Raw genomic sequence first — 17,941 nt, forward strand, 5'->3', positions numbered from 1 at the left:
GTAGTCGTGTCAATCCTTAAAAGCACTGGTGTCAATCCTCCAATAGTGTAGAAATAGTAGTGCAGTCGCCACACATATCTGATCTCAGCTGATGGATGGAAACATTTCTAGTGAGTTCAACATCATCATCCACTTCTCTGTGTTATTGTGCTGCAGTTGAAAACAAGCTCATATGGAAACTAGCTGAACCAGGATGATGGAATACAATCACGCAGGATCAGGACATTACTAGGTTTGTTTCTGGTCTTGTTAGGCCCAATCCCAATTCTCCTTCACTCGCCCTTCTTTTCTCCACTCGCACTTCTTTTCTTCCCTAAGCCCTAAAAAAGAAGGGGGAGATTTTAGGGCACTTGAGATAGGGCACTTGGCCCAGGTGCCTGTCCCAATTCTCCTACTCCGCCTCGTTTTCATCCCTAACCTGATCAGGAAGCTGAGAGCCAAAAGCTATTTTAATTTCAGCTGTAGCGCTGTTAATATGCCACTTTATTAAGTTTTAATATTTTTTCAGGTATAATGGTAACCTTAAGATCCCCAACCGGGGCTCAGTTTATCCAAATAACGCCTGTTAAGAAATTTGACCCGATGTTTTCGGAGATGAGAAGAGCCGCCGGCCCCGGGGAGCAGCCTCAGCTCACAGCCCGAGAAGAGACGTCTCCGCCGGGTCAGGCTGCTCCGTCAGCCCCGGGAGAGACACTCTCTCCCGGGACGCAGCTCTGTTGAGAATCACGCCGGCTGAAATAAATCATTTAGGAATATGTTGGTTTAATAGATGAAATCTAACAGTTGTAGCTACGCCTGTTAAGAAATTTGCTCCGAAATTTAGAGATTTCTGTCTGCCGGGTCCGGAGCTTGGGTCCGCGTTAAATCGGCGCAGAACCTACGGCCTAGGTTGCGTAACCTCCGCCGTAGGCTCTGCGTTGGTGTAACGCGGAACCATAAATCCCTTTTATTCTGGCGTGATCTTCCGCAACTTTATCTGAAAGTGTGTAAATTACCCAGATAACAGCTGGATTACTTTGTGGTTTCTGAAGACTATTATATCAGAAACATCCAAAACAAATCTGACGAGTCACAGGATTATTTCTCTCTATTTCTCTGAGACCAGTCTGCCTGTTTGCCTTCGGTCGGCGAGTCAAATCGACGCAGAGCCTCTTTTTTTCATACCCCCTCGCTCGCCAAGTCAGCATCTGAAATCCCTCGATTTGAAGGGGCTATTCTCAGCCCCTAGCCCTCGTTATGCCCCCTCCCCCTAGGTGAAAAGAGGAATTGGGACACCACTACCTTCACGGGAACGCGCAAAAGTTAGGGTTAGGGAAGAAAAGGAGGGCGAGGGGGAGTATTGGGACGCACCCTTAATTCATAGACGCCTGACAGCTTGAGGTAACAAACACGAGTCTTTGCACTTCTTTCGTGTCGATCGAATAGTGTTTGCTGCCATCTAGTGGCCACTCGATGGAATGAACAAGAAATGGAAATAACATTAAATAGTTCCAATATGAGAAGCATTGGAAACTTGCACTGTGATCACCTGCACATTGTTGGATCGCTCTTTCATTCAAGTCACTGAATCACCTATCGTGTATATATTAATTATTTATATTATTTAGAAAAATCTGTTGCACCAAATATGCCACAACAAATTCCTTGTATGTCCAGTTATGTACTGGCCCATAAACCAGGGGCGTCAATTGGGTATGAAGGTACGACAGCCGCCACACCTTGACTTCAAGGGAAAATGTAAATGTTTGTTTTTTTAATACATTTATGGAATTACTCTGTGTCTATTTGTATTGATTATTCTATTACATAATACATATAAAATAACTACAAATGCAAATCAGAACAACATGATCGATTTCACTAGTTATTATACACTGCAAAAACTCAAAATCTTACCAGGAATATTTGTCTTATTTCTAGTTAAAATGTCACATTTTTAGTCAAAAAAAATCTCATTACATTTAAGACAAGACTCAAAAACAACAATTTTCACCTGTTTCAAGTAGAATTTCACTTAAAACAAGTAGAAAAATCTGCCAGTGGAACAAGATTTTTTTGCTTGTAATGAGAAGATAAATCTTGTCCCACTGGCAGATTTTTCTACTTATTTCAAGTGAAAATTTACTTGAAACAGGTGAAAATGGTCAAACAAGTTATGTTTCTGGTGATGACTCTTGTTTTAAGTGTAATGAGATTTTTTGACTAAAAATGAGACATTTTAACTAGAAATAAGACAAATATTCCTGGTAAGATTTGAAATTTGAAAAAGTTCCAGTTTTCTTGACCACACAGATAAGCTCCATAGCAGACTTCTGTGATGAGTATTTGCTGGACGTGTTGATTGATACTCTAGTAAAGTTCTGTGACTCGTAACCTTGCCGTACCTTAGCTTCCACTGAATTGATGCCACTGCCATAAACCTTTGTCTGATTCTGATTCTGGGCATGGATCTAACTTAACAAGCACCTAAAGAGACATCAAGATAAGCATCTTTTATCTGACTAGATCCCCTTTATGTCCCTTGTCTGTAGAGTAACGCCAGGCTATAAAAGTGTAAATAAAAGTGTATATAAAACTGAACCTGCACCTTCCTGCAGCCTGCTGCACCTTTCTGCACCCTGCTGCACCTTTCTGCACCCTGCTGCACCCTGCTGCACCTTTCTGCACCCTGCTGCACCTTGCTGCACCTTTCTGCACCCTGCTGCAACCTGCTGCACCTTTATGCACCCTGCTGCACCTTTCTGCACCCTGCTGCACCTTTCTGCGTCCTGCTGCACCTTTCTGCGTCCTGCCGCACCCTGCTGCACCTTTCTGCACCCTGCTGCACCTTTCTGCGTCCTGCTGCACATTTCTGCACCTTTCTGCACACTGCTGCACCTTTCTGCGTCCTGCTGCGTCCTGCTGCACCTTTCTGCACCCTGCTGCACCTTTCTGCGTCCTGCTGCACATTTCTGCACCTTTCTGCACACTGCTGCACCTTTCTGCACCCTGCTGCACCTTTCTGAACCCTGCTGCACCTTTCTGCACCCTGCTGCACCTTTCTGCACCTTTCTGCACCTTTCTGCACCCTGCTGCACCTTTCTGCACCTTTCTGCACCTTTCTGCACCCTGCTGCGCGTTTCTGTACCCTGCTGCACCTTTATGCACCCTGCTGCACCTCTCTGAACCCTGCTGCACCTTTCTGTACCCTGCTGCACCTTTCTGCACCCTGCTGCACCTTTCTGCACCCTGCTGCACCTTTCTGCACCCTGCTGCACCTTTCTGCACCTTTCTGCACCTTTCTGCACCCTGCTGCACCTTTCTGCTCCCTGCTGCACCTTTCTGCACCCTGCTGCACCTTTCTACACCCTGCTGCACCTTTCTACACCCTGCTGCACCCTGCACGAAGACAGCTTCAAGATTTGATCTTCAACATGATCATCACTTCTTTTAGGTTTAAACTATTTGCACATTTAAAGAGGACTGTAAACGTTTGCAAATCTAATTTGGATGCTGGCTCGTTGACCCAGAGCTCTCTTGAATGTGCAACCCTCCTTTCCAGCGTAGCGGGCGAGAGCCTCCTCAGGGAACCGGGGGAGGGAACTAATCAACCACACCCAGGACCTCCAACTGCTATTAATCCTTAAACCATTTGCAATTTAGGATTATATTCAACAAAATTATTTTTCAGCAAAACTGTTTCAGCCCATGTAATGACTCTGAAACCAGTTAGTCATTTTTTCTTCATTTATTTTTAATTGTGCTGCCTGTTTTCACTTTATTGTATTTCACTTTTATATAAAGAGACTAAAATGAGACGTATATCTGTTGTGGGAGTTAAACTATGGAATGATTCTAACCTAGATTTATGAATGTGCAGCTCATTTTCGATTTACAAAAAAAAAAAGATTTGTAGAACAATCTTTGAAAGCTACAAATGTTAATGTTTTTTTTTTGTTGCTGTTCTTCTCAGGTTTTTATTAAAAAAATGAATAAAAAAAAACGTCTTTACTACTATATATGTAAACCCGTGTTGGGTTTAACTTTTCTTCATGTTCTTGTGCCACGCCGTTGCTAGTTGCCTCACGACCTCAGCCTTTCTTCATTTCTTTGCGCAAACCTGTTGAGTAAAGTAAATAAAACTGCTGAACTACAGGCTCTGATTTTTGTTTTACACCTCTCTGGGCGCTTTTTGCAAAACCAAACCCCTCCAGGTCGGAGTAAAACTTAAGACCCTGCAGAAGAAAGTTGGATCACGAAGCGAGCATGCAACAAGTTCAAGAAACCTTCCCCAAGCAGGGATGGATCCGTTCATGTTTCTGCGTGTTTGTTACGTATTTGCTCCACATTGTGCTTTTGTCAGCTTGCACAGGTAAGACCACCACGTGCTGCTCATTTCTCTTTTGATTGTTTTACCACAGTTAGTTAATTCATTAAAAAATTAATGAATTAATAAATGTGCCCTTATGAAAAGGGATTGAACTAACAAAGTCAATAAAAACTGCAATTCTAAAAAAGCTGGAGGTCAAGTATGATTCAGTGCGCAAATTAATGCGAAAGTGCACTGGATTTGAGACTGATGATAACGCACTGGCTGAAATCAAGCCTCAATCAAAGCTGCAAGCAGCGATGAACGGGCCCTCGCGTGTGCAATTTGCACCAATTAAGGTCAAGGACTCAAAACTAAGTCCAATGACACCACCCACGACTCTTTATATCAAACCATTCAAAAGTTATTCAAAACAATATATATCCCCACTCACAAAAATAGAGAAACATATTTTTTCATCAATAAAACCAATTTTCAAATAACAAAATAACATATTTGAACGATTTTTCAGACAATAAAATAACATTTTAATCATTTTTCAGACAATAAAATAACTGAAAAAAATGTCTCAAATATGATATTTTGTTACTTGAAAAATGTAAAATATGCTTTGTTGATGAGAAAATATGTTTCTCTATTTTTCTTATTTTTGTGAGGGGGGGGATATATATTGTTTTTCGGCACTACCTTGTTCTCTATAGCTGATATAACATTAATTACTCCTATGTGGGATCAAGTTCTTACTTTTGCCGTCTGAGAAAATTAAATATATTATATTTGGTGCCTAACTGTTTCCCAAGTGTATTAGTGCGTGTGTGAATGAATAAATGAGGCGTAACACGTAACAGCGCAGTCTTGCCACATCCAATATGGCGGCGATGTTGACGTATCGCAGCAGCGGGCAAAACCACTCGATGCGGCGTCTACGTAAATATGTCTATGGTATTAACTGCTGAAGGAATGGCATAAATTACGCCCAAATTACACGATTAATTGAAAATGGCCGACTTCCTGTTCGGTTTCGGCCATGGCGCCAAGTGACTTTTCTTTAAGTTGCGACATGATACAGGTGTGTACCGATTTTCGTGCATGTACTGTATTGTGGGGCTTGAGGCACAAAGTTTTCTAGGGGGCGCTGTTGAGACATTTTACCACGCCCATTAATGCAAACAGTGAAATATCAAATTTTTCGCCAGGCCTGGCTTGCGTGCAACATTTGGTGACTTTTGGGGCACATTTAGGGGGCCATATAAAGTATCCAAATCCGGATTGATTGCGATTTTGTAACATTTGGCAAATGTTGTAACTGGTTGCCTTTCAAAAATGACAAAGTTAAGGACATCTTTGTGACCAAAACTGGGTGTATTCTTAGATGAGGCAACATGAGGGAAGTAGTCCCACCGGTTTCATAACGGCGTGTGACCAAACGATCAGCAGAAATGAGCTCATCACACTTTCTTCTTAATTCAACCTGATCTCACTAAAATCTGTGAAAGGCCCACGACCTCTCACCACTATTTTCCGTGGTATATACACGGAAAATTGTATAATTCCGTGTGAGCACCACGATTATAGTACTATGCGAAGTCAATGGGATCCGTGGTCGTGATATATACACGGATTATGACATTATTATTATTTACATATTATTCTTTGTTATAGTGGCTAAATTATGAGTTTTTTTCGCGAAAGGTACTGTTTGTTACTGTCAGTTTGTAAAAGCATGTTTTTAACGCTGTTTTAGCAGTGTTTTATTGAGGTTTTAATGGGAGCACCACGGATATAGTACTATGCGAATGGGATCTGTGGAAGTGAATTCTGAATTGTTTATATGTTGTTTGGGGGCATCCCCTGAACAGACAGACGTTAGTTTGGTGCAGATCGGACCTGTACTTTTCGATGGGCGGGGATTTGAAACGTCACCTTTTCCAACATTCGAACGGACAACGTTGCCACAATATTTGACCAAACCAAGTAAAACTTGACCTGTGGCCTCCATATGGAGCCTAGATTGGGCTTGCCAAGTCTCAACTCTGTGAACCCTCTGCAATGCCAACTAGCTCTGTGGAAGTCGTACAGCCACGGGACCAAAAGATCCTAGCAAAGGGCCTTCTGCATTGCAACATAGTCAAAAATCAGCCTCCCAGCTCAAAGCGTTAGTGAATTACTCAAAAAACACCCAACGCAGGCCCGAAAAGCAACACACGCGGTGACCTTTGAGACTTTCGAAGGTCACACAGATGTGAAACTCAGCACAGTGGATGAGAGTCACCTCCTGATACAGAGTCTAGAATCTCAGCCTACTAGCTCAAAGCGTTAGTGAACTGTGCAAAAATAGAAACGAAATAGGCCTCATAGGTAAACCTATAGCAATACATAACAAACCTCCTGTGCCTACTGAGCATTAATAACATGTCATAATCGAAGGAGAACTAATTAAAACGGATGTCCTTAACATGAACCTATTGTATTATTGAATTATCAAGGACACTTTCGTGTTTTTGTGTTTAGAAATGTTAAAAGATATTAAAAGAAAACCATAACACAATGAGGAAAATACTGTTGCGAACAAGTCGTGCCCAGAGCGTGTCTCGAACCACAGTCTCCCAGACCACAGTCAACTGCACTAACCAGTCGGCCAAATGTTGATGTGTTGCACAGGCGGGCAAGGCCTTATCTTATCTGTGGTCGTTACACTATGTTCCAAAAAGTTTTGTTTTTAATGGACAAGATCCGTCATCATGCATGAGCAGAGTGAACAGGAGGGTTGTCCAAGACCCAGGTCCCCGTGATGGACTGAGCACCAGAATACAGAGTTTTCCGTCCAGCGTCTGTGGGATGATGGTGTTAGATTTAAGTCTTTAATACATTTTTGATTTCAGAGCCACACCACAGTTTTAGACACATTGTTTGACACTAAATGTGTCGCAGTCATTTTCATCGTGAGACACTTTGCAAATGGCAGACCATAAAAAATACTCTGTCTCCATGGTGTTTTGCTTCTTTTCCCCCTCCAGGAAAGGCCCCAGCAGATGTCGGAGTACAGACAATCACTGCTTTCTTGGGTGAAACTGTCCTCCTGCCCTGCAACATCCCTCCAAGTCAGGACCTCCCCATAGTGGAGTGGTCCAAGGAAGGTGTATCTCCAATCATGATCTATGTCTACCGCGATGGCTGTGAGATGTTTGAAGAAAAGAATCCTGACTTCCGGTACAGAACAAGCCTCATCTTGAACAAGCTGCAGAATGGAAACCTCTCTCTGAGGGTTTCCAACCTGCAGCTGTCAGATAAGGGGACTTACTGGTGCAAGATTGTGCGTGGACAACAACCGGAGGTCCTTGCAAAGCTGGAACTAGACGTTGGTACGTTTTGTCAACATTTCATGGATGCGCAGTAGTCTAGGGCTTTCACAGCCTCCACATGTGTTAGATGTTTACTTGCTCCAACCCACCTTTCTCAAAATAATCCATCAGTTGCAGATCTTGATGAGAAGCTAATCGGGATCCCTTAAGTCAGGGGTGTTCAAAGTCCTCGAGGGCTGCTATCCCCCTGAGTTGTTCAGTGTTCACTCTCCCCACGGAAGAAAATAAAAACTTCAAGCATGAGCTTCAAATATTGAACCAAATGTTATTCCATGTCTTAAAATAATTATTACCATTTGCAGTTGCCGTGTCCGATCCGAAGCTGACTGTGGTTCCAGATGTCACTGGTCATCTAACTGTCCAGTGTGGGGTGGAGCGCTGGCTCCCGGAGCCTGAAATTACATTTCTGGATGACCAGGGGAACGACATACTTGCCGAAAAGCCTGAACGAACTCCGCCCAACATCACCAGGAAAGCAAAGATACAGACGGCCACCAACAGGTCTGGATTCCCTGTCCTACCCTGGCCCCCGAGGGCCCCTCCTTTTAAATAATCCTGATTTAAAGGGGACCTATTATGGCATTTAATGTATATTTTAAACAGGCCTTGAATGTCTTAAAAACAATCTAAAGCTTGTTTCTTCTACATAAAACAGAAATTCAGCCTGTGGGCCGTGTCTCTAGTTTTACCGCTTCTAGCCTCCTTTTCTGTGAGGGATTTTAAGGGCGGGGAGGCTACTATGATAATGAGGCTCTGTGCTGATTGGCTGCCTGAATGACGTGTAGCAGGGGAGGGCACAAAGCCTCACTCCGGGGAGAAGAGCAGCGGCTCCGTACACAAAGCGTGTCCCATGCGAGAAGCTTCTGCGACAAAATCAATTCCATTGCTTTATTTTTTTTGTACTGGACTGTCCTATCTGGCCGTGAGTTTAACAGTTTCAGTGTGGACAGAAAGAGTTTAACGGTTTCAGTGTGGACAGAGAGCGTCCAATGTCACGCAGCTCAACGCGATAGTCGGACGCTCGCATGCAGTTCCTTACGCTGTAGGCTCTGCGTTGGTGTAACGCGGAACCATAAATCAGCCTTTAGTCACCTCGTCTTCACACTAATTCACACAGGAAGATTTAATTGAATTCTAAACAGGTACACCACAGTTATTTACTCTGATTCATCATCATTTCACTTCTTATGTTACAAGACAAATGAATCATGTTAACTGTAAATAAATCACAACACTGAATTTTCACAAATGGTGAAGGTGTCGTTGAACAGCTTCAGGTGCTTGGAACATCTGAAACCATAAACAGAAGAAAAATGTATTACGGTACTAATAGAGCTCCGGTGTTCCCTAACACTCCGTTAGGGAACACTGGAGCCACCGGAGCTCCTCACCGGTCCGGTCTGGTGAGTAGCCCCGGTGCTACAGAGCTAAGCTAAATACATGCAAAGATCATACTTGTAAACAAATATAAATAACATAAAAAAAATAACGTCACTTACCGCTGACTCGTGTGCAGTTGCCGGATCCGTACTGTTGGAACTGATCCTTTTATGAGGGTAAATGTCAATGCAAAACCTCATTTTAACTGTCCCTCGCTGTGGAAACAGCCACTGCTTCCAAACAATGGCGGACGCTCCGCCATTGTTTGGCGGCGCGTCGTGGTTGTGGGCGTGGTTTCAGCAGCGGAGGCCGAACCTCTGCGCCTATGGTGACGTAACCATAGGCGCAGAATCTGAACGGCTCGTAGAAGTCACATGACATTGGAAGGATCCTCCGGGCGGGGTGAACAGACCCTGCAGAATTTCGTGGCATTTCATCTTTTCTGTGTTGGCAGGGTGAGGGGAGACCACTTTATATATGTTAAAACAAGAAAAAACGGGTTTTTCATAATAGGTCCCCTTTAATTGTTAACCAAAATCATCGCAACCGTGTTATTCCGTTTTTTGACCGAGCATCTCTGAGCAGTAGCTGGGAGGGAATTCATGAAAATCGTGCACTTGGTGACAAGTTTTTGATATTTGGCATGGTGTTAGGTATGGACATAAGGTTTTCAAAAACCACCGCAAACAAATTAGGACGGCCCCCTAGTGGCCGGTTTGCAGAAAATTCAAAATGGCTCCCGCTGAAAAGACCAAAGGTCATATCTCAGCTTCTCTTAGTCCTAGATTGTTGTATCTTGTCACTTTCTCTACTTGTTTTGGTGCTAGGAATTCAATTCTGAGATAGATTTCCTATTTCAAGGTCATGTTGAAGGTCAAATTTAATTTTCAAGGTCATTTTTTGTACATAAAAACTCCATATCTCTAGAATTAAGTCACATAGAAAGCTTATATAGGGATCTAGACCCCTATTTTCAACCCCAAGAAATGTCATTTTCTGTTTATTGGACAGGTCACTATCGCTGTAGTGTCAATAATCTAATTGGGTGAGCATTATGGCCATCGTTCAGGCTTAAAATGAACTCAACTTCAGAACAAAGCCACAACGAAAGCAAGTACTGGTGGAGTTGATAATATTGACGAGTGTGGTCGATTTGAGCTCCATGGCACCGCTATATCCCTGACTAACCATCTGACATGTGACAACAGGGGGGGGATAGTGGTGCCTTCAGCTTCTGAAGGCACCACTATCAAGCTTCCGGATGACTTTGCCATTGTGCCGTATATAGCTGAATAGCCTATGCTGGGGAAATCAAGCTTTCATCAATTCTAGTTGGAACACCCAGACCAACTTTTTCTTAAAACAACCGAGCAGGGGTGCCTGACAAAGCATGGCTAGACCATGTCCACAAGGTCCTGATAGAAAATGATGGAACACTTCAAGATACACCAGTGATCTACTCTGGGTTCATCTCACATGGCCAAAGCCATGAAGATGTCAAGCATTGGGCGCAGAAACCCTCAATGCTTGTGGTCATGAAGGCAACAGAGTTTGTGAATCCTGGCCAGATTCCAGACATAGCGGATGACTGTCCTCTGTATGCCCAACAGAGAAAATGTAAGTGGAAGTTCCCTAATGAGGTTGGTGAATCAAAGATGGTGTGCTTCATGGGCTTCCTTCACATCAAGATGATGTCCCAAGAGTCTGGGCGTAAGCTGTTGGCTGGGTCTGGCTGGGACCGGGTGTTTTCCCTCGCAAAATTTTCAACACTGGTGTTGCAGCATCTCTTCTAAGTGGCAAGCATGTCAAACGTACACGGTATGCATACCAGCTTACTCTTGCCTGGCTACATGTACTCAAAATACAGGCATATGATGAATACTGCCAAGAGGGCTATGGGCCTCATGAAACCATGGAGATGTGGGAGAATCGACTTATGAGTAATGCTCCAACAATCTCTTACTGGCTGACAGTGAGAGACTACCTGATGATCAACTGCCGCCTCATCCGGGTCAGCGAGTGGGCAATTGGCCACTAACCCTGAAAGCTTGTGAGGATCTGTGGCCACGGTTATTGGCCTTTGGACATACAAACTATGCCCGCTGGATGCCAGTCTTCTTGAAAGATGGCACGTCTACCAGATACCCACCCATCAGTACATGAGGCTTTCATGGAGGGCAAGTTTGTCGTACAACGTGGTGAAAAGAAGTTCACATTAATGGCACTTGATCAAAGTCAGAAGCACAGCATCAAATTTCTAAAGGAAGATAGTGGATAAAAGGCCTCTATGGTCAGCAAGAGGAGAAGGAGATCATCGAGTTCTTGAAACCTAGTTTCCTACGGGCCATTGATGAGTTTGAGGTGGCCTGCAAGCAAGCTGGGCTCTGCCAAGGCAAATGCAGCTCTAATCACCAAGGTCTTCTTGTCCCTACAAGCCCGTCCTGATCTAGACATCGATGAATTCTTTGAGCACGAGAATCAGCGTGAGCCTCCATCCTTGTCTGATCAAGGCAAGCTCCGGTCAGGAACCAAGTCAGATATTCGTGGATGCCTACCAGGAATGCCTGGTCCTGGCCCCTCTCCATCAGCCAAAGAGGCTTCTGTAGTTGCTTGATATGGCAGCAGTAATACATATCATCAAGACCCAGCGTGCCAGAGTGTTTGGAGAGTACACTCAAATGCACTTGCTACCCTACTTGCGCAGCCTGATGACTGACAGAACGACAAGAGTGGATGCGGTCTGGAATAAATATATAGAGGCAAGTCTCAAATCCCAAACTCGTGTCAAGCGGGGTGGGACTGCAGGGTGTTGAACATGAGTGTCTGCTAAGATGCCTCTGCCAAAGGGAGCTCAATGGCAGAAATTCCTCAAGGACAGTCAAAATAAAGACCAGCTGTTTCAGTACCTTAGTCAGAACCTTCAAGAGATCACAGCTGGGTCAGACTACCACCTTCTCACAACAAAGGCTGACCTTGTCCTGAGCAACAAACCAACGAACCTACAAGCCTTTTTGTTTGTTTTGTTTGTTTATGTATTTGAGCACATTGAATCCATGCTCCAAGGCTTACCTAAAGACAGTAGATAGTGATGTAGTGGTGCTGGCCATCAACCTGTTCAAGGAGCCGGGCCTCTCAGAACTGTGGATTGGCTTTGGATCAGGAAAAGCATATAAAGATATTCCAATTCACCACATCTCAGAAATGCTGGGACCTCAAAAATGCCAAGCACTGCCCTTCTTCCACGCATTCACCGGGTGTAACGTTGTATCAGCAATGTTTTGAGTTGGCAAAAAAAAAACACATGGAATGCATGGACAGCTTTTCCTTAAGTCACCAACACCCTCATTGAAATCACCCAAGACCCAACCAGCGTCACACTGGAATCAGTGCATATGCGACATCTCGAACGCTGGACTGTTCTAATGTATAGCAAGGACTGCAGTGTAGAGTCAGTCAATAAAGCCAGGAAGCTTGTTTTCACCCATAGCCTCAAGTCCCTGGATTCAATCCCCCCGACCCAGCACGCCTTATTCCAGCATGGCAAGCTGGAAGCAATCCCTCTCCGAAACTCCTAAGATTCCAGACCCATGTGATTGGGGTTGGGAATGGAATGCCAGAACCAAAGTGTGGGTGCCATATTGGACAGATCTGGAAGATGTCAGCAAGGGATGCGCACTTCTCCTTCACTGTGGCTGTGTGGTTTCCTGTAAGGGAAACTGTAAATGCTACAGAGCTGGACTCCGCTGTACCACCTTTTGTAAGTGTGAGGGAGGCTACACTAATAATGAAGAGTGAAGTAGCTCTGATTTCATACTCTGGGCCCAAAAAACAAGGCCATAGAGGCAGGCATTGTAGATTTTAAGTGAGTTTAAATATGCACAGCTGATGTTTTTTGTGTGTGTTATTTTAATAAAATCCTATTCTTTCATTGTGACTTAGTTCTGAGGTTATGTTCATCATAAAGCTAGGGTCTATGATCTTGAGTTTAAAAAAAAAAAAAAGACACCTACTCCCCACACAAACTCCCTTCCCCGTGCTCTGCCTCACATGAAGCTCCCGCCTCCGACACACGCCCTCTGGTACGGGAGCCAGCAGGACCAAAAACAAGCGCCACTTCGGCAAAAATTCTCTCTCAAATGTCCTTCGTGTTGCCGTACTTTGGGAGGCGGGGAGTAGGTGAGGACTGTCCAATCACTGACATTCAAGCAGATTGACCAATAGGCGCCGTTCGGGTCTTTGCAGGATTACAGCAGATAGAAGAAATATTTTCTTTTGGTTCTTTTTGCTAATCATATTTCATAGGTAACACTATTGGGCAATAACAACCTTATAAATGATTTTGATAAAAATATACAATATGTAAAATCGTAGACCCTAGCTTTAAGCCTGAATGAATGCCACTGCACTCACCCAATGAGATTGACACAGTGATAGTGACCTGTCCAATAAACAGAAAATTGCATTCATTGGGGGTGAAAATAGGGGTCTAGATAATCTATATAATCTTTCTATGTGACTTAATTCTAGAGATATGGAGTTTTTTGTGCAAAAAATGACCTTGAAAATTAAATTTGACCTTCAACATGACCTTGAAATAGGAAATCTATCTCAGAATTGAATTGCTAGCACCAAAACAAGTAGAGAAAGTGACAATAAACAATAATCTAGGACTAAGAGAAGCTGAGATATGACCTTTGGTCTTTTCAGCGGGAGCCATTTTGAATTTTCTGCAAACCAGCCACTAGGGGGCCATCCCAATTTGTTTGCGGTGGTTTTTGAAAACCTTATGTCCATACCTAACACCATGCCAAATATCAAAAACTTGTCACCAAGTGCACAATCTTTATGATTTTTGACATATTCCCTCCCAGCTACAGGTGAGTGAACCTCTGCTTGTCTCGTTTGTTCAGAGTGACCTGCAGAGTCCACCAGCAGCCGTCAAACCTGACCAGGGATGCAGAGATTTATATTACAGGTGTGCTGGTGACAAACACACACTTATCAGTTACACAACCTAGTACTTGTATTTATGTTTTCAAACATTTCTGCTATTTTTTTTCTAATTCAATGACATTATATCCTGTGTGGATAACATTCCTTACCTCTTTGTTTCTATGGTTACATGTAATTCTTGAGTGCAACCACTTCGATCCTCGATGTTATTGAACTCTGTTTTGCTTTGTATTATTCTGTGAAGATGTCGTAACAGTTGTGTATTTAGTTGTTTGAGGTCAAATTGCCCTGAAAAGTACACATGAATCAGATATTTTTTTAAATTAGGTCAAAATATGATATCATTTTTACGTGATCTTCTATTTTTTTTATTTTTTTTTATAGAAAACTGCGTGGGATCCTTTGTTAAAACCATAGCCATCACTGTCCCAGTCACCATCACAGTGACTTTGCTTGTATTTGGATTAATTCGCTGTGTTGTTTCAAAGAAAACAGACAAAGGTAAGGAATTCCTTCATCCACTCATGCCTTCATCCCCTTGAAGAGCAGATGTAAACTTTCTTGACACCAACAGCTATTTTATTTATTTATTCATTTGTTGGTCATCATTAAAAAAGTGAAATATAGTCCCATCTTGTGTTCTTTAGTATATGATGCAATCAAAGGTCTTGCTTAAAAGACCAAAATAGTCTTGAAATAGCTTCAGAACTTATAGGTATGAAGAAACATTTAGATGAAATATTAATATTTCATGAGGAGCACAGATTTATAGCTTCAGCCTCCCACATCACACATGCTCATAGATTATATGTACACACATGAAGCTTTTTGAAAAGGAAACACTGAAGGTTTTTGCATATATTTGTAAGTTGTTGTTTATCCGGATCAGTTGCTTTAGCACGGACCCAGTAAGATCTGCATGTCTCCCGGTCTCAGGATCTCTGCTATTCATAAATCTGCACATTCATCCTTTATTCTTATTGAAGGAAAATAAGAGTCTGTTTAATATATAGTTACAGGATTTTTTTTAATTTTATTTTGAAAACAGAAAATACAATAATTAATTGTTCTGTCTTGCCAATAGTCCAAAAGAAATGCTATTTTTTTTCCAATTCAATGACATTATATCCTGTGTGGATAACATTCCTTACCTCTTTGTTTCTATGGTTACATGTAATTCTTAAGTGCAACCACTTCGATCCTCGATGTAGCTGTTAATAAACTCTGTGTTGCTTTGTATTATTCTGTGAAGACATCGTAACGGTTGTGTATTTAGTTGTTTGAGGTAAAATTGCCCTGAACAGTACAAATGAATCAGATATTCTTTTTAAATTAGGTTGAAATATTATATCATTTTTACGTGATCTTCTATTTTTTTTTTTATAGAAAACGACGTGGGATCCTTTTTTAAAACATTAACCATCACTTTCATAGTCACCATCATAGTGACTTTGCTTGTATTGGGATTCATTGGTCTTGTTTTAAAGAAATCGTTCTGCAATGGTAAGGAATTCCTTCATCCACTCATGCCTTCATCCCCCTGAAGAGCAGATGTAAACTTTCTTGACACCAACAGCTATTTTATTTATTTATTCATTTGTTGGTCATCATCAAAAAAGTGAAATATAGTCCCATGTTGTGTTCTTTAGTATATGATGCAATCAAAGGTCTTGCTTAAAAGACCAAAATAGTCTTGAAATAGCTTCAGAACTTATAGGTATGAAGAAACCCATCCATCCATCCATCCATCGTCCGCCCGCTTATCCGTTCCCGGGTCGCGGGGGCAGCAGCCTCAGCAGGGATGCCCAGACTTCCTTCACCCCAGACACTTCCTCCAGCTCTTCCTCCAACTCTTCCTCCAGCTCTTCCTCCAGCTCCTCCGAGGGGAGTCCGAGGCGTTTCCAGGCCAGCCGAGAGACATAGTCTCTCCAGCGTGTCCTGGGTCTGCCCTGGGGTCTCCTCCCGGTGGGACATGCCCGGAACACCTCCCTAGGGAGGAGGGACATGCCTGGAACACCTCCCTAGGGAGGAGGGACATGCCTGGAACACCTCCCTAGGGAGGCGTCCAGGAGGATCCGGTACAGATGACCAAGCCACCTCAGAAGACTCCTCTCAATGTGAAGGAGCAGCGGCTCGACTCCGAGCTCCTCCCGGGTGACCGAACTCCTCACCCTATCTCTAAGGGAGCGTCCAGCCACCCTGCAGAGGAAACTCATCTCTAAGGGAGCGTCCAGCCACCCTGCGGAGGAAACTCATCTCTAAGGGAGGAAACTCATCTCTAAGGGAGGAAACTCATCTCTAAGGGAGCGTCCAGCCACCCTGCGGAGGAAACTCATCTCTAAGGGAGGAAACTCATCTCTAAGGGAGGAAACTCATCTCTAAGGGAGCGTCCAGCCACCCTGCGGAGGAAACTCATCTCGGCCGCTTGTATCCTCGATCTTGTCCTTTCGGTCACTACCCAAAGTTCGTGACCATAGGTGAGGGTAGGGGCGTAGATTGACCGGTAAATCGAGAGCTTCGCCTTTCGACTCAGCTCCCTCTTCACCACGACGGTCCGGTACATCGACCGCATAACTGCGGACGCTGCACCGATCCGCCTGTCAATCTCACGCTCCATCGTTCCCTCACTCGTGAACAAGACCCTGAGATACTTGAACTCCTCCACCTGAGGCAGGACTTCTCCACCCACCCGGAGAAGGCATGCCACCCTTTTCCGGTCGAGAACCATGGCCTCGGTCTTGGAGGTGCTGATTCTCATCCCTGCCGCGTCGCATTCGGCCTCAAACCGCCCCAGCACATGCTGGAGGTCCCGGTCTGATGAAGCCGACAGGACAACGTCATCTGCAAAAAGCAGAGACGAAATCCTGAGGTTCCCAAACCGGATCCCCTCCGGCCCCTGGCTGCGCCTAGAAATCCTGTCCATAAAAATGATGAACAGGACCGGTGACAAAGGGCAGCCCTGCCGGAGTCCAACATGCACCGGGAACAAGTCTGATCTACTGCCGGCAATGCGAACCAGACTCCTGCTTCGATCATACAGAGACCGGACAGACCTTAGTAGAGGGCCCCGGACTCCATAATCACCGACCCCCCACAGAATGGCACAAGGGACACGGTCAAATGCCTTCTCCAGATCCACAAAATACATGTAGACTGGTTGGGCAAATTCCCATGAACCCTCGAGCACCCTGCAGAGGGTTGAAGAAACATTTAGATGAAATATTAATATTTCATGAGGAGCACAGATTTATAGCTTCAGCCTCCCACATCACACATGCTCATAGATTATATGTACACACATGAATCTTTTTGAAAAGGAAACACTGAAGTTTTTTGCATATATTTGTAAGTTGTTTATCCGGATCAGTTGCTTTAGCAGGACTGGTAAGATCTGCATGTCTCCCGGTCTCAGGATCTCTGCTATTCATAAATCTGCACATTCATCCTTTATTCTTCTTATTATATAGAAAATAGTCTGTTTAATAGGCTATATAGTTACAGGACATTTTTTATTTTATTTTGAAAGTAGAAAAAGACAATAATCAATTGTTCTGTCTTGCCAAAAGTCCAAAAGAAATGTATTTTGACGACATAGATAAAGAAAAGAAGCAAGTCTTCTTCACATTTTGTTAACCACAGTCTGTCCTTTCATTCAGAAGAATCTTATTTAAGAGGAAACCCAAAGCTGAAACCAGGTTATGGTTATGGTAAACGAGGAGTGACTTATCAGAATCACAAGTTTGTGGTACATAATTAACGTCGTGGATACCAGACAGCAGTCCAACTCTCCACATCCATCCTTTCAAACATCAGCATTTAGTAATCGGTACAAAAATTGTTCATGAGAGCTGAACTTATCTGACCAAAAAGGTAAATAATGCTGTTTCTTTTGCATTTATTTTAGCCCTTTAAGTTGATGTATTTAGTCTTTATTAGA

The sequence above is a fragment of the Cololabis saira genome, chromosome 24 (genome assembly GCF_033807715.1).
Source record: "Cololabis saira isolate AMF1-May2022 chromosome 24, fColSai1.1, whole genome shotgun sequence".
Classification (NCBI taxonomy): domain Eukaryota; kingdom Metazoa; phylum Chordata; class Actinopteri; order Beloniformes; family Belonidae; genus Cololabis; species Cololabis saira.